Genomic DNA, 18,501 nt, shown 5'->3' on the forward strand with positions numbered 1-18,501 from the left:
TTTCACATTGTTTGTAACTTCTTTTGTACATAATGTTGCTGCTACCATCTCTTATGACCGAAAAGAGCTTCTGGACATCAGAACAGCCATTACTCACCTTGAACTGGACAAATAATATTTCTTTAATGAGTCGGATGAAAGGGATTTACTCCAGACACCCGAACAGGCCCTCATCCCCGTCAATCGCAGGAGAAAAAAACAGATTTCACAGAAGGAGATCAGCGACAAGTGGCTAATCTGCCTTTTCGATCGGTACTATTGGCCAATGTACCATCTCTGGACAGTAAAGTGGATGAACTACAAGCACGTATATCCTACCAACGGGACATTAAAAACTAAAATCTTATTTTCACCGAGTTGTGGCTGAATGACGTACATCTGGTGGGTTACACACTGTATCGCCAGGATGGAACAGCAGCCTCATAGACAAGGGCTAGTTGTCTATGTATATTTGTAAACAACAGCTGGTGCACAATACCTAAGGAAGTCTCAAGGTTTTGCATGCCTGAGGTAGAGTATCTCATGATAAGCTGTTTCTACCAAGAGAGTTTATCTATATTCTTCGTAGCTGTCTATTTACCACCACAAACTGATGCTGGCACTAGGACAACACTGTATACAGCCATAAGCAAACAGGAAAATTTTTACCCAGAAGTGGCTGGGGACTTTAATGCAGGGAAACTTAAATCTGTTTCATCTAATTTCTACCAGCATGTTAAATGTGCAATCAGAGGGGGGAAAAAATAACTCTAGTCCACCTTTACTCCACACACAGAGAAGCGTACAAAGCTCTCCCTCGTCCTCCATTTGGTCATTCCGACCATAATTCTATCCTCCTGATTCCTGCTTACAAGCAAAAACTAAAGCAGGAAGCACTAGTGACTTGGTCAATAACAAAGTGGTCAGATGAAGCACATTTTTTAAATGTATTTTATTTCACCTTTATTTAACCAGGTAAGCTAATTGAGAACAAGTTCTCATTTGCAACTGCGAGCTGGCCAAGATAAAGCATAGCAGTTGGACACATACAACACAGAGTTACACATGGAATGACCAAAACATACAGTCAATAATACAGTAGAAAAACAAGTATATATACAGTGAGTGCAAATAAGGTCAAATTAGGAAGTTAAGGCAATAAATAGGCTATGGTGGCGAAGTAATTACAATATGGCAATTAAACACTGGAATGGTAGATGTGCAAAAGATGGATGTGCAAGTAGAGATACTGTGGTGCAAAAGGTGCTAAATAAATAAATACAGTATGGGGATGAGGTAGATAGATGGGCTGTATACAGATGGGCTATGAACAGGTGCAGTGATCTGTGAGCTGCTCTGACAGCTGGTTCTTAAAGCTAGTGATGGGAGATGGGAATCTCCAGCTTCAGTGATTTTTGCAGTTCGTTCCAGTCAGTGACAGCAGAGAACTGGAAGGAAAGGCAACCAAAGGAGGAATTGGCTTTGGGGGTGACCAGTGAGATATACCTGCTGGAGCGTGTGCTACGAGTAGGTGCTGCTATGGTGACCAGCGAGCTGAGATAGGGCGGAGCTTTACCTAGCAGAGACTTGTAGATAACCTGTAGCCAGTGGGTTTGGCGACGAGTATGACGCGAGGGCCAGCCAACGAGAGCGTACAGGTCGCAGTGGTGGGTAGTATATGGGGCTTTGGTGACAAAACGGATGGCACTGTGATAGACTACATCCAGTTTGCTGAGTAGAGTGTTGGAGGCTATTTTATAGATAACATCGCCAAAGTCAAGGATCGGTAGGATGGTCAATTTTACGAGGGTATGTTTGGCAGCATGACTGAAGGATGCTTTGTTGCAATATAGGAAGCCGATTCTAGATTTAATTTTGGATTGGAGATGCTTAATGTTAGTCTGGAAGGATAGTTTACAGTCTAACCATTTAGACGTATTTGTAGTTATCCACGTATTCTAAGTCAGAGCCGTCCAGAGTAGTGATGCTGGATGGGCGGGCAGGTGCGGGCAATGATCGGTTGAATAGCATGCATTTAGTTTTATTTGCGTTTAAGAGCAGTTGGAGGCCACGGAAGGAGAGTTGTATGGCATTGAAGCTCGTCTTGAGGTTAGTTAACACAGTGTCCAAAGAAGGGCGCGAAGTATACAGAATGGTGTCGTCTGTGTAGAGGTGGATTAGAGAATCACCAGCAGCAAGAGCGACCCGAGAATTTAACACTGTGGCACCCCCATAGAGACTGCCAGAGGTACGGACAACAGGCTCTCCGATATGACACACTGAGCTCTATCAGAGAAGTAGTTGGTGAACCAGACGAGGCAATCATTTGAGAAACCAAGGCTGTTGTGTCTGCCAATAAGAATGTGGTGATTGACAGAGTCGAAAGCCTTGGCCACGTCGATGAATACAGATGCACAGTAATGTCTCTTAACGATGGCGGTTATGATATCGTAAAGGACCTTGAGCGTGGCTGAGGTGCACCCATGACGAGCTCAGAAACCAGATTGCAAAGCGGAGAAGGTACGATGTGATTCAAAATGGTCAGTAATCTGTTTGTTAACTTGGCTTTCGAAGACCTTAGAGATAGATGCAGGGTAGGATAGATATAGGTCTGTAGCAGTTTGGGTCTAGAGTGTCTCCCCATTTGAAGAGGGGGATGACCGCGGCAGCGTTCCAATCTCTGGGAAACTCAGACGATACGAAAGAGAGGTCGAACAGGCTAGTAATAGGGGTTGCAACAATTTCTGCAGATAATTTAAGAAAGAGAGGGTCCAGATTGTCTAGCCCGGCTGATTTGTAGGGGTCCAGATTTTGCAGCTCTTTCAGAACATCAGCTATCTGGATATGGGTGAAGGAGAAATGGTGGGTGCGCGGGCAGGTTGATGTGGAGGGTGCCGGGCAGTTGACCGGGGTAGGGGTAGCAAAGTGGAAAGCATGGCCAGCCGTAGAGAAATGCTTATTGAAATTCTCAATTAAAGTGGATTTGTCGGTTGTAACAGTGTTTCCTAGCCTCAGAGCAGTGGGTAACTGGGATGAGGTGCTCTTATTCTCCATGGACTTCACAGTGTCCCAGAACTTTTTTTGAGTTTGTACTGCAGGATGCAAATTTCTGTTTAAAAAAGCTATCCTTAGCTTTCCTAAATGCCTGTGTATATTGGTTCCTAACTTCCCTGAAAAGGTACATATCACAGGGGCTATTCGATGCTAATGCAGAACGCCACAGGATGTTTTTGTGCTGGTCAAGGGCAGACAGGTCTGGAGTGAACCAAGGGCTATATCTGTTCTTAGTTCTACATTTTTTGAATGGGGCTTGCCTATTTAATATGGTGAGGAAGGCACTTTTAAAGAATAACCAGGCATCCTCTACTGTCGGGATGAGTTCAATGTCGTTCCAGGATACCCCGGCCAGGTCGATTAACGTTTGACAGTGATGAGGGGTGGTTGTTTGTTCGCAGACCCATTACTGATGCAGGCAATGAGGCAGTGATCGCTGAGATCTTGGTTGAAAACAGCAAAGGTGTATTTGGAGGGTGAGTTAGTTAGGATGATATCTATGAGGGTGCCCATGGTTACGGATTTAGGGTTGTACCTGGTAGGTTCCTTGATCGTTTGTGTGAGATTGAGGGCATCTAGCTTAGATTGTAGGATCGCCGGGGTGTTAAGCATGTCCCAGTTTAGGTCACCTAGCAGCATGAGCTCAGAAGATAGATGGGGGGCAATCAAATCACATATGGTGTCGAGGGCACAGCTGGGGGCAGAGGGTGGTCTATAGCAAGCGGCAACGGTGAGAGACTTGTTACTGGAAAGGTACATTTTTAGAAGTAGAAGATCAAATTGTTTGGGTACAGACCTGGATTGTAAGACAGAACTCTGCAGGTTATCTTTACAGTAAATTGCAACACCGCCCCCTTTGGCATTTCTATCTTGTCGGAAAATGTTATAGTTAGGAATGGAAATTTCAAGGTTTTTGGTGGTCTTCCTAAGCCAGGATTCAAACACGGCTAGGACATCCAGATTGGTGGAGTGTGCTAGGGCAGTGAATAAAACAAACTTAGGGAGGAGGCTTCTAATGTTAACATGCATGAAACCAAGGCTTTTGCGGTTGCAGAAGTCAACAAATGAGAGAGCCTGGGGGATGGGAGTGGAGGTAGTCACTGCAGGGCCTGGATTAACCTCTACATCACCAGAGGAACAGAGGAGGAGTAGGATAAGGGTACGGCTAAAGGCTAATAGAACTGGACGCCTAGTACGTTCAGAACAGAGAGTAAAAGGAGCAGATTTCTGGGCACGGTAGAATATATTCAAGGCATAATGTACAGACAACGGTATAGTAGGATGTGAATACAGTGGGGGTAAACCTGTGCATATAGTGATAATGAAAGAGATATTGTCTCTAGAAATAGCATTTAAACCAGGTGATGTCACTGCGTGTGTGGGGGTGGAACTAAATTGTTTGCCGAGGCGTGTTGAGCAGTGCTAGAGGCTCTACAGTGAAATAAAACAATAGTTACAAACCAGAACAGCAATCGACACGGCATGGTGACGTTAGCGAAAGGCATGCATAGCCGGGTGATCATACAAGTCCAGTGCGTGGCTTCAGGCAGCTAGCGACATGGGGCTAGCAGGCTAACAGAAAGGGCTTAGAAGGATGACGCTACGGAGGGAAATCTGTTGTGCCTCCTCGTGCAGTTACATCAGTGGACGGATCAGCAGGGCTCCGTGTGGTAAACCAGGCCAATTGGCAAAATATGTATAGTGGCCGAAGAAATATGTCCGAATGGCCTCTTAAGCCAGCAGTCTAATGTGCTTTAGATAGCTAGCAGGCCGCAGATTAGTGGCTGTGCGTTCAGGGGTCGTTAGCTGCTATAATTCCAGGTGGAAAAAAATATTTAAAAAATATCATAATAAAATAGGTTCAGAGCTTGCGGTAGGAATCCGGAGATATCGAGAAGAATAAGTCCGACTAGCTCTGGTTTGAGTCACGCTGCACAGACTGGCGAGAGTTGTCCGGGATAAATGACCTCTAGCAAAGGATAGCTGACTGCTAGCTAGTGGCTTCGGAATGTATTCGATGGGCCTCGTAAACCAACAGTCCGTTGTGCTCTAGACAGCTAGCATTCAGGGGACGTTAGCTGCGAAGGTCGGAAGGTAGGAATAGGGGATATGGATAGGAATCCGGGGATATGGAGCGAAAAATAGGTCCGGTATGCTTTGGTTGAATCGTGTAGTACAAACTAGCGAGAGCTTTCCGAGCTAGAGGTTAGCTGGCTAGTTTATGTTGGAGAGATTCCAGTAAGAAGCAAAGAAAAATACGTTAGAGAAAAAGCAGGTCCACACCACATTGGGTGAGGCGGGTTGCAGGAGAGTATTTTGAAGTAAGGGTTTAGAAAAATATAAAAACATATGCAAATAAAAATATATATACATGGGACACGACAAGACAAAGGACAAATACGTCTGACTGCTACGCCATCTTGGATAGTGAAGAAGATGCTAAGCTCCAGGACTGTTTTGCTAGCACAGACTGGAATATGTTTCAGAATTCTTCTGCTGTCATTGAGGAGTACAACACATCAGTCACTGATTACATCAATAAGTGCATTGATGACTTCGTCCCCACTGTGACTGTACGTACATACCCCAACCAGAAGCCATGAATTACAGGCAACATCCGCACTGCGCTAAAGGGAAAAGCTGCTGTTTTCAAGGAGCGGGACTATAACCCCCAAGTTTACAAGAAATCCCGCTATGCCCTCCGACGTACTTTCAAACAGGCTAAGCATCAATACAGGACTAATGTCGAATCGTGCCACAGTGGCTCCAACACTTCGGATGTGGCAGGGCTTGCAAAATATTACAGACTACAAAGGGAAGTACAGCCGAGAGCTGCCAAGTGACACGAGCCTACCAGACGAGCTAAATTACTTCTATGCTCGCTTCGAGGCAAGAAACACTGAAACATGCATGAGAGCATCAGCTGTTCTGGACGACTGAGTGATCACACTCTCCGTAGCCGATGTGAGTAAGAACTTTAAATGGGTCAACATTCACAAGGCTGCAGGACCAGATGGATTACCAGAACGTGTACTCCGAGCATGCACTGACCAACTGGCAAGTGTCTTCACTGACATTTTCAACCTCTCCCTGTCTGAGTCTGTAATACCAACATGTTTCAAGAACACTAACATAACCTGCCTAAATGACTACTGACCCGTAGCACTCAAGTCTGTAGCCATCAAGTGCTTTGAAAGGCTGGTCATGGCTCACATCAATAACATTATCACAGAAACCCTAGACTCACTCCAATTTGCATATCACCCCAACAGATCCACAGATGATGTAATCTCTATTGCACTCCACACTGCCCATTCTCACCTGGACAAAAGGAACACCTAAAGTTGAAGTCAGAAGTTTACATACACTTAGGTTGGGGTCCTTTAAACTTGTTTTTCAACCACTCCATACATTTCTTGTTAACAAACTATAGTTTTGGCATGTCCGTTACGACATCTACTTTGTAGATGACACAAGTCGTTTTTTCCAACAATTGGACAGATTATATCACTTATAATTCACTGTATCACAATTCCAGTGGGTCAGAAGTTTACATACACTAAGTTGACTTTGCCTTTAAACAGCTTGGAAACTTACAGAAAATGATGTCATGGCTTTACAAGCTTCTGATAGGCCAATTGACATCATTTGAATCAATTGGAGGTGTACCTGTGGATATATTTCAAGGCCTACCTTCAAACTCAGTGCCTCTTTGCTTGACATCATGGGAAAATCAAAAGAAATCAGCCAAGAACTCAGAAAAAATTGTAGACCTCCACAAGTCTGGTTCATGTTTGGGAGCAATTTCCAAATGCCTGAAGGTAACACATTCATCTGTACTAATAATAGTACGCAAGTATAAACACCATTGGCCAACGCAGCCGTCATACCACTCAGGAAGGAGACGCGTTCTGTCTCCAAGAGATGAACATACTTTGGTGCGAAAAGTGCATATAAATCCCAGAACAACAGCCTTGTGAAAATGCTGGAGGAAACAGACACAAACGCATCTATATCCACAGTAAAACGAGTCCAATATTGACGTAACCTGAAAGGCCGCTCAGCAAGGTAGAAGCCACTGCTCCAAAACCACCATAAAAAAGTCACACTACGGGTTGCAACTGCACATGGGGACAAAGATCGTACTTTTTGGAGAAATGTCCTCTGGTCTGATGAAACAAAAATAGAACTGTTGGGCCATAATGACCATCGTTATGTTTGGAGGAAAAAGGGGGATGCTTGCAAGCCGAAGAACACCATCCCAACTGTGAAGCACGGGGGTGGCAGCATCATGTTGTGAGGGTGCTTTGCTGCAGGAGGGACTGGTGCACTTCACAAAATAGATGGCATCATGAGGAACGAAAAGTATGTGGATATATTGAAGCAACATCTCAAGACATCAGTCAGGAAGTTAAAGCTTGGTCTCAAATGGGTCTACAAACCAGGAGGCCTACAAACCTGACCAGCTCTGTGAGGAGGAATGGGCCAAAATTCACCCAATTTATTGTGGGAAGCTTGTGGAAGCCTACCCAAACATTTAACCCAAGTTTAAATTGTTTAAGGCAATGCTACCAAATACTAATTGAGCGTGTAAACTTCTGACCCACTGGGAATGTGATGAAAGAAATAAAATATGAAATAAATAATTCTCTCTACTATTATTCAGACATTTCACATTCTTAAAATAAAGTGGTGATTCTAACTGACCTAAGACAGGGAGTTTTTATGAGGATTAAATGTCAGGAATTGTGAACAACTGAGTTTAAATGTATTTGGCTAAGGTGTATGTAATCTTCCGACTTCAACTGTATGTGAGAATGCTATTCACTGACTACAGCTCTGTGTTCAACACCATAGTGCCGTCAAAGCTCAACACTAAGCTAAAACCCTATGACTAAACACCTCCCTCTGCAACTGGATCCTGGACTTCCTGACAGGCTGCCCCCAGGTGGTAAGGGTAAGTAACAACACATCCACCATGCTGATCTTAAACACGGGGACCCCTTATGCGTGCATGCTCAGTCCTCTCCTGAACTCCCTGGACAGGCATGACTCCATCACTGTCATTAAGTTTGCAGATGACACAACAGTGTCAATGGCCTGATTACCGACAAGACATCCTGTAGGGAGGAGGTCAGAGACCTGGCCGTGTGGTGCCAGGAAAACAACCTCTCCCTCAACGTGATAAGGATAAAGGAGATGATTGTGGACTAGAGGAAAAGGAGGACCGAGCACGCCCCCATTCTCATCGACAGGTTGAGAGTTTCAAGTTCCTTGGTGTCCACATCACCAACAAACTAACATGGTCCAATCACGCCAAGACAGTTGTGAAGATGGCACGACAAAACCTATTCCCCCTCAGGAGACTGAAAAGATTTGGCATGGGTCCTCAGATCCTCAAAAGGTTCTACAGCTGCACCATCGAGAGCACTGGTTGCGTCACTGCCTGGTATGGCAACTTCTCGTCTTCCGTCCGCAAGGCACTGCAAAGGGTAGTGCGTACGTTCCAGTACATCACTGGGGCCAAGCTTCCTGCCATCCAGGACCTCTATACCAGGCGGTGTCAGAGGAAGGAAAAATTGTCAAAGACTCCAGCCACCCTAGGCATAGACTGTTCTCTCTGCTAACGCATGGCAAGCGGTACCGGAGCACCAAGTCTAGGTCCAAGAGGCTTCGAAACAGCTTCTACCCCCAAGCCATAAGACTCCTGAACATCTAATCAAATGGCTACCCAGACTATTTGCTTTCCCCCCCCTTTTACACTGCTGCTACTCTACTAACCGGTGTCCCCGCACATTGACTCTGTAACGGTACCCCCTGTACATAGCCTTTGCTATTGTTATTTTACTGCTGCTCTTTAATTATTTTTCTTAAATCTGCATTGTTGGTTAAGGGCTTGTAAGTAAGCATTTCACTGTAAGGTCTACCTGTTGTATTCGGCGCATGTGACAAATACATTTTGATTTGGTTTGATATATAGACAGGTGTGTGCTTTTCCAAATCAAGTTTTTTATACATTTGCAAAACATTTCTAAAACCCTGTTTTCGCTTTGTCATTATGGGTTATTGTGTGTAGATTGATGAGGAAAATAGACAATTGAATACATTTTAGAATAAGGCTGGAACGTAACAAAATGTGGAAACAGGGAAGGGGTCTGAATACTTTCCGAATGCACTGTATATGAGGGCTGCTATGACTATGTCAGCCCTGAAGCAAGTTGCCTTGAACAAGGGGGAGGGGTGAGCGCAGGAGTGATAGGAGGATGGAGAGAGGGAGAAATGCAGTGGGAGAAAAAGAGGAGGTGGAAGAGTGTGTTAGCATCTGTTGGTTTTTAGTTCTGGCTGACAAAAGCTGGAAGACAGACAGAGCGTAGTATCTCTACACAGACACACACATGCACGGGAGCCAACGTGGAGCAGACGCTAGAGAGAGCTCGTCTTCACTACCACACACTCACACGCCGGCACTGGGACACACACTCAGAGAGTAGCGACCAGGCGCTAATCCAGAGAGAAAAACAGTATTTTCACTCTTTTGCTCTCACCAGTGAGAAGCTATTCCTCAGCAGAGCAGCATGTAAGTACAGCCTTGTCTTTCAGAGATAAAACAATAGACATAGTACATTGGGCAGCTTGATTCCTTCCGTGTGTGTGTGTGTGTGTGTGTGTGTGTGTGTGTGTGTGTGTGTGTGTGTGTGTGTGTGTGTGTGTGTGTGTGTGTGTGTGTGTGTGTGTGTGTGTGTGTGCGTGCGCGGAGCCCCAGTACGATTGGATTACTCAGCCTTAATTAGATTCTGTGTACAGTAATGGCTTGGGGATGGGTAGTACGATACGGTACACGGCTACGCACAGACAGCAAAGTGCTCTGCTCAGCTCCTTTCTGCTGCCTGCCGCTATGTCTGAGATGAAAGAGGAGACAAACACACATGCTTTAGCACGCAACACAGCAGTTTTCTGTTTCGAAAAAGGCATTTTTAAGACTTGTTAGGAATTCAGCAGAATTCTCCCTCTTCTGGTGTTTCTATGTGACTGTTGTTTCAAACTGGATTTGCCCCATAGGGTTTTAAGGGGGGGGTGGGGGGTTGTGCTCGCCTTAGGTTCACCTTTTAATACAACTGCCTGCCTGTGTGTGTGTGTGTGTGTGTGTGTGTGTGTGTGTGTGTGTGTGTGTGTGTGTGTGTGTGTGTGTGTGTGTGTGTGTGTGTGTGTGTGTGTGTGTGTGTGTGTGTGTGTGTGTGTGTGTATGAACCTTTTATATAATCTAGGAAGGATTTTTAGAGTAAGTGTTTTTCTGCCTCCTATGTTTTATTGTTTGTTGCTGTAATAATCCAGGGCGTTTCTCTTGACAGTTGTTTAAAATATTACTGCACTGAAGACGGCTAGGAAACAAGACACGGTAATAGATTTGTAACCTTGGAAATTACGTCTGTGGGATTTCTAGGTCAGTGAGATGTGTTTCACACATGTGGCCACAAAGAGGGCCGGACTGGGCAGAGCGATGCACCCTATGACAACTTCGTGTTTTTTTTGTTTTTTTTGGGGGGGGGGGTTAAAATAAATGGATATGTTCCTGTTTTGTGGCATTTCGCAAAGCCTCTATGTTATACCGAACACACTATACATTTTTGTTGTGTGTAGACGTGGTTGTCCTTGTTTGATAGAGCATTTACAGCATTGAGTCTTCTTGGGTATTGGCACACAAGCTTGGCACACCTGTATTTGTGCTTGGGGTCATTGTCCTTTTGGAAGGTGAACCTTCACCCCAGTCTGAGGATCTGAGCGCTCTGGAGTAGATTTTCATCAAGGATCTCTTTGTACTTTGTTCCGTTCATCTTTGTCTGGATCATGACTAGTCTTCCAGTCCTTGCAGCTGAAAAACATCCCCACAGCATGATGCTGCCACCACCATGCTTTGCTGTAGTGATGGTGCAAAGTTTCCTCCAGACGTGACTCTTGGAATTCAGGTCAAAGGGTTCAATTTCAATTTCATCAGACCAGAGAATCTTGTTTCTCATGGTCTGAGAGTCTTGAAGTGCCTTTTGGCAAACTCCAACCGGGCTGTCATGTGCCTTTTACAGAGGAGTGGCCCGATTGGTGAAGTGCTGCAGAGATAGTTTTCCTTCTGGAAGTTTCCCCCATCTCCACAGAGGAACTCTGGAACTCTGTCAGAGTGACCATCGGATTCTTGGTCACCTCCCTGACCAAGCACTTCTTCCCCGATTGCTCAGTTTGGCTGGGTGACCAACTCTTGGAAGAGCCTTGGTGTTTCCAAATTTCTTCCATTTAAGAATGATGGAGGCCACTGTGTTCTTAGGGACCTTCAGTGCTGCAAAAATGTTTTGGTACCCTTCCCCAGATCTGTGTCTCGACCCAATCCTATCTCGGAGCTCTACAGACAATTCCTTCAACCTCATGGCTTGGGTTTTGCTCTGACATGCACTGTCAACTGTGGGACCTTGACAAGTGTGTGCCTTTCCAAATTTTGTATTTATTTATTTCACCTTTATTTAACCAGGTAGGCAAGTTGAGAACAAGTTCTCATTTACAATTGCGACCTGGCCAAGATAAAGCAAAGCAGTTCGACACATACAACGACACAGAGTTACACATGGAGTAAAACAAACATACAGTCAATAATACAGTATAAACAAGTTTATATACGATGTGAGCATATGAGGTCAATTGCATTTACCAGAGGTTAACTCCAATCAAATTGTAGAAACTTCTCAAGGATGATCAATGGAAACAGGACACACCTGAGCTCAATTTCTAGTCTCATAGAAAAGGATCCTAATATTTACGTAAATAAAGAATTTCGGTTTTTAATATTTATATATTTATAAAATGTAAAACAAACTGTTTTTGCCTTGTCATTATGGGGTATTGTGTGTAGATTGCTGAGGAAAATAAACAATTTAATACATTTTAGAATAAGACTGTAAAGTAACAAAATGTGGAAAAAGTCAAGGGGTCTGAATACTTTTCTAAGGCACTGTATACCGAACTTGTGTTGATGAGAGGAATCTTTTGAAGCCATTGTGGTCTGGTCAGTTCTTTCAGTTTTGACCAGAGGAATGTGTGTTTTGTCTTTTTGTTGATACATTTTAGAATAAGGGTGTTATGGAACAAAATGTAGTAAAAGTCAAGGGGTCTGAATACTTTCCTTAGGCACTGTAAAGCGAAGAGGATTCAAATCAGCGTTGGATTTAAATAGAAGCTCATCTACAGCAAATGCCAGCATGAAGATGCAGGCAAATACAGTAGCTTGGTGAGTTATTTTTCATGCAAGCCACCTAGCTGGCTAGCTTTTAGTTTATCTACTGAAACCGATATTGTGGGGGGAAATATATAAATTTTTATGTTTGCTAACTCAGGTAGCTATCTAAAATGATTGGGGTCCTATCTTGCATGATGCCTAACAGTTGTGAATAACAATTATTGGCAATTCAGAAAACTAGCTTGCTAAGTTTACTAACAGTGAGGACAAACAATACAACAATTTACAGTTTTTACATTTCTAAAACTGATAAACTGGCTTTACTATAAACATTTCTGGCTGTAGCTAGGTACTATCTGCCTACCTAGGTATATTTGTGGGGTTTGGTCACTGCAACGGTTGAGGGTTATGCCCTATTTTGTTCTATTAGGCTATATGTTGTCCCAAATGTAATCTCTGCCTGTGCACATGTAGTCACATTGTATAGTGATTGGAGACAGGCGCAGGAATACGTAATAGTTTAAAAAAATGTTCTACACCCAAACAAAAGAGCAACGTGTAAACCTCTAAATAATACACGGGACGAAACCCGTAAAACGAGTGCACAATAACACGTAGCATGGAAGCCGATACAATAGCACAGGTACTCACACGACCAACGGACATGATAACAATAACAATAACCGACAAGGAGAATGGGGAACAGAGGGCACATACATATATTCATACTAATCAGGCGGAATGGGAAGCGTGCGTAATGAGACAAGACAGTCTGGGGTTGGTGGTAATGAATCCAGTTCAGTGATGCCTAGAAGGCCGATGATGTAGACCTCCGGAGCTGGTTAACGGAATAGGAAGCAATACCTTGGGGATCCGTGACAGTACCCCTTCCCCCCGACGCACTGCACCACCAGCGGGACACCTCGGGGACGACCACAGGGACGCGGTGCGGGCCAGTCAGGGCACACAAGGTGAAAATCCGTGGTCAGCGAAGCTGTGCGTAAGATGTGCGTAAAAAGAGCCTCCACGGTTTGCATGGCAGACGGGAGCCCAGGTAGAGGAAGGAGGCGACAAGCTTTGAAAAACTGGTCCACAACTACGAGAACGGTGGTGTTACCCTTGGAGGGAGGAAGGTCAGTGACAAAGTCCACCAAGTTGTGAGACCAGGGTCATTGTGGAACCGGCAGGGGAAGGAGCTTTCCATAAGGGAGGTGTATGGGTGTCTTAGACTGGGCAAAGATAGAGCAGGAAGAGATGGATGTCCCTCGCCAAGTTTGGTCCCCAGTACTTCTGTCAGGCAAGCGATGGTACGGCCTATCCCAAGATGACTCGACACAGGCGCCCAGGTAAGGAGGCGGTCCCGCACACCCATGGGCATGTAGGCGTGGTTCTCCGGACACTGTGCGGTGCGGGTTCCATATGCAGAGCTTGCAGGATGTCGGGGTCAACTTCCCACACCACTGGCGCGATGATACAGGACGTCTTAGAGGTGAGACAGGGTGTCCGCCCTTGGCGAACCCCAGGAATCGCTGGACTGCTTTCACAGAGTTGGGGATGGGCCATGACCTGACTGCACTGAAGCGTTGCTCCTCCATCTCCACTCCCTCCGTGGATATGAGGTAGCCCAAAAAGGACACGGACCGCTGGAAAAACAAACACTTCTCTTGTTTGACATACAAATCATGCTCCAACAGTCTTCCCAGCACAGACCTGACAAAGGAGACATGCTGGGCACAGTCAGCAGAATAGAGCAAAATGTTGTCTATATAAAACACAACGCCCCGTCCCAGCATGTCCCGAAACACTTCGTTAAAGGCCTGGAAGACTGATGGCGCATTAGACAGGCCAAAAGGCATTACAAGTTACCCGTAATGGCCCGTGGTTTGGAAAAGGCCTTTTTCCATTTGTCACCTGCACAAATGCGAACCAGATTGTAGGCGCTCCTCAAGTCCAGTTTCGTGAAGTACTGCGCCCGTGAATTTATTTGATAACTGTTGGGATGAGAGGTGAAGGATAGCTGAACTTAACGGTGGCTTTATTCAGAGTTCAACAATCAATAACAAAAAAGAAGCTTGAGAAGGCTGGTGACAAAAAGGGGAAGATAAAACCCTGTGGAAGGCTCTCCTGTGCGTAAGTCTCCATGGCCTCGGTCTCCACATAGGAAAGGGGATAGACGTGTCCTCTTGGGAGGGCTGCGTCAGACCGCAGGTCAATGGCACAGACCCAGGGGCGATGAGGAGTCAGGCGTTGTAGCCTGGGTCTTAGAGAAAACCCAGTGCAGATCCTGGTATTTCTCCGGTAACTCCACTTGAGGGTGTGGTCCGGATTTTCCACCATAGTGGTGTTGACAGACACCACGAGACACCACCCCTGACACTCCTTCGACAACCCAGCAGTCTCCCCTCTGACCAGGAAATAACAGGGTTATGCCAACTCAACCAGGGGAGACCTAAAACAACAGGGTGCGTGGGGGTGTCTATAATCAAAAGGTGATATATTCTAAATGAGTGTCATGGGTCAGCAGAGAAACAGGAACAGTGATGTGATGTACGAGCTCTGTCCCTATTGGATGATTATCCAGGACTCGAACCGGAATGGGTGACTGTAGGGGAACCAAAGGAATGCGTAATGCAGTGAACTATCTAAACGATTCCCAGCAACTCCGGAATCAGAGCTAACGGAAGTGAGGGGCTAGGGTATTTAAATGGGAAAACACACTGGTTGAGTTGACAGAAAAAGGAGGGGAGATCTTGCATCCTACCTGGGTTGGAGCAGGATAATTCCCTGGCCTGTCACCTCCTCGCCTATTAGTGGATAGAGGGCAGGTCAGGGAGAAATGACCCCTTTCTCCACAATAGGAGCAGAGGCCCAGATTCCTCCTTTTCCTATGCTCTGCCTCAGGCAAACGTGCAGAGCCCACCTCCATCAGCTCTGGCCATGGAGCAGGTGTAGCCATGGGCTCCGGATTCCGCACAGGTCTTCATCGGGACCACATGAGGTTGTCCAAACGAATCGACATGCTGATGAGCTGGTCAAGTGACAGGTTGTCATCACTGCAGGCTAACTCCAGCTGTGCTGGAAGTGGGAAGTCGAATTTCAAAACACTGCCTATTCAAATCCCTGATAGTTATGGATTTGCATGCACTTCCCGGGGCTTCCACTAGATGTCACCGTCTTTAGATCCTAGTTTTAAGATTATACTGTAAAGGAGGGGCTCATGAGACCTCTTTTAGTGAGTGGTCTAACAGAGCGCCTCGGTCTCATGAAGCACGCTCCCGAGAGAGTTAGCTCCCGTTCCAAAGCTTTTATTCAGACAATGAAGTTCTCCAGGTGGACCCTTATTGATGATATATGCAGACATGTTTTGACTTGTTTCTACGACCTGTAACTGAACTTTTTGAGTTTTTGTCATGGAGGAAATGGTCGCTCCTCCATGAAGATGGATTACTGGGCTGAACACGCTAACAACAAATGGGTAAATGATGGGCTTTATGGAACAAATCAGTAATTTATGGTCGAACTGGGATTCCTGGGACTGCCTTCTGATGAAGATCATCAAAGGTAAGTGAATATCTATAGTGTTTTTTCTAACTAATGTTGACTCCAAGATAGCAGAATTGTCTAATTGTTTATAAGCAGGTACTGAGCGTCGTTCTCAGATTATGCTTTTTCCGTAAAGTTTTTTTAAAAATCTGGCACAGCGGTTGCATAGAGGATAAGTCCATCTTTAATTCTGTGAATAACACTTGCATCTTTTATAAATGTTTATTATTGTCACGCCCTGGTCTTAGTATTTTGTGTTTTCTTTATTATTTTGGTCAGGCCAGGGTGTGACATGGGTTATTTATGTGGTGTGTTTTGTCTAGGGTGGTTTTATAGGTTATGGGATTGTGGTTAGTGGGGTTGTCTAGAAAAGTCTATGGTTGCCTGGAGTGGTTCTCAATTAGAGGCAGGTGTTTATCGTTGTCTCTGATTGGGAATCATATTTAGGCAGCCATATTCTTTGAGTGTTTCGTGGGTGATTGTTCCTGTCTCTGTGTTAGTTTGCACCAGATAAGGCTGTTTAGGTTTTACACGGTTATTGTTTTTTGTATTCAGTTGTTCATGTGTACTATTTCGTATTAAAAGAACCATGGACACTTACCACGCCGTATATTGGTCATCCGATCCTTTTCGCTCACCTCTTCGGAAGAAATCCCTAACAATTATGAGTATTTCTGGGAAATTCACTGGATGTTTTGGAATCAAAACATAACTGCACGTAACGCGCCAATGTAAACTGAGATTTTTGGATATAAATATGCACATTATCGAACAAAACATACATATATTGTGTAACATGATGTCCTATGAGTGTCATCTGATGAAGATCATCAAAGGCTAGTGATTAATTTTATCTATATTTCTGCTTTTTGTGACTGATATCTTTTACTGGGAAAATGGCTGTATGTTGTGCTTTCGCTGTAAATAATTTTTGAAATCGGACACCAGGGGTAAATTAACAAGATGTTTATCTTTCATTTGCTGTATTGGACTTGTTAATTGTGTGAAAGTTACATATTTTAAAAATATATTTCGCGGCTGCCTTTTCAGCGGAATGTTGAGGTGGAACGCCCGTCCTAGACAGGTTTTAACCAGAGTAAAAGCTACTGGTAGTCCTCTCCTATTCTCCTCTCCTGGTAGTCCTCTCCTATTATCAGAATTCCTCTTATCTTCTCAGAAAAGATGAGAGAGAGAGAGAGAGATTTGGTCAGACGTTGCAGCCAGAGAGACATAACCCGTGGCCTCTCTCTCTCTCTCTCTCTCTCTCGCTCTCTCGCTCTCTCGCTCTCAGCCACAGAACAGCAACTAAACTAAAACCCTTTATTTCTACTCTGCACAGCAGGCATGTTGACGCAAGGACGCTCACTTCTGCATTCTCTCATATTTACAGTGGCAAAGCAAGTGGAATAGATCAACTAATGTGAAATTAACAAATCAGAAATGAACAGTAAACATTATACGCACAAAAGTAATTACTCTCTTCATCCCACTGTCTCTCTCTCTCCCTTTAACTCAGAGTACAGTAGTTGCATCTCTCTGCCGTAATGCATTCATTACGAGAAAATAATAAGATCTGCTGTATACCCAAAACAGTCATATATATATATATATATATATATATATATACTGTATATACACACACACACACACACACACACACAAAAGTATGTGAACACCCCTTTCAAATTAGTGGATTCGACTATTTCAGCCACACCCGTTGCTGACAGGTGTATAAAATTGATCTCACAGCCATGCAATCTTCTTAGACAAACATTGGCAGTAAAATGGCCTTACTGAAGAGCTCAGTGACTTTCAACATGGCACCATCATAGGATACCTCCTTTCTAACCAGTCAGTTCATTACATTTCTGCCCTGCTAGAACTGCTTGGTTAACTGTAAGTGCTGTTATAAGTGGAAACGTCTAGGAGCAACAACGGCTGAGCCGTGAGGTGATAGGCCACATAAGCTCACAGAACCGAGTGTTGAAGCGCATAGAGCGTAAAAATCGTCTGTCTGCGGACTACCGGGTTCCAAACTACCTCTGGAAGCTACGGCAGCACAAGAACCGTTCGTCGGGAGCTTCATGAAATGGGTTTCCATGGCCGAAAAGCCGCACAAAAGTCTAAGATAACCATGTGCAATGCCAAGCGTCGACTGGAGTGAGTAGTGTAAAGTTCGTCGCCATTGGACTCTGGAGCAGTGGAAACACGTTTTCTGGAGTGACGAATGACTCTTCACCATCTGGCAATCCGACGGACGAATCTGGGTTTTGGCGGATACCAGGAGAACGCTACCTGCCCCAATGCATAGTGCCAACTGTAAAGTTTAGTGGAGGAGGATTAATGGGCTGTGACTATTTTTCATGGCTCAGGCTAGGCTCCTTAGTTCCAGTGAAGGGAAATCTTAATGCTACCCCATACAATGACATTCTAGACGATTCTGTGTTACCAGCTTTGTGGCAAAAGTTTGGGGAAGGCCCTTCCGTGTTTCAGCGGGCAAAGTCCATGTATAAATGGTTTGTCAAGATTTGTATGGGAGAACTTGACTGGCCTGAACAGAGCCATGACCTCAACCCCACCAAACACCTTTGGGATGAATTGGAGCGTCGAATGCGAGTCAGGCCAAATCGCCCAACATCAGTGTCCGACCTCACTAATGCTCTTGTAGCTGAATGGAAGCAAGTCCCCGCAGCAATGTTCCAATATCT

At 44.8% G+C, this 18,501-nt stretch overlaps 1 pseudogene; it reads left to right on the forward strand.

Annotated features, from left to right (window-relative positions):
* Positions 1-18,501, forward strand: part of LOC139407510 (discs large homolog 1-like protein) — a 185,104-nt pseudogene that overhangs the window by 135,888 nt on the left and 30,715 nt on the right.

The sequence above is a fragment of the Oncorhynchus clarkii genome, chromosome 4 (assembly GCF_045791955.1).
Source record: "Oncorhynchus clarkii lewisi isolate Uvic-CL-2024 chromosome 4, UVic_Ocla_1.0, whole genome shotgun sequence".
Classification (NCBI taxonomy): domain Eukaryota; kingdom Metazoa; phylum Chordata; class Actinopteri; order Salmoniformes; family Salmonidae; genus Oncorhynchus; species Oncorhynchus clarkii.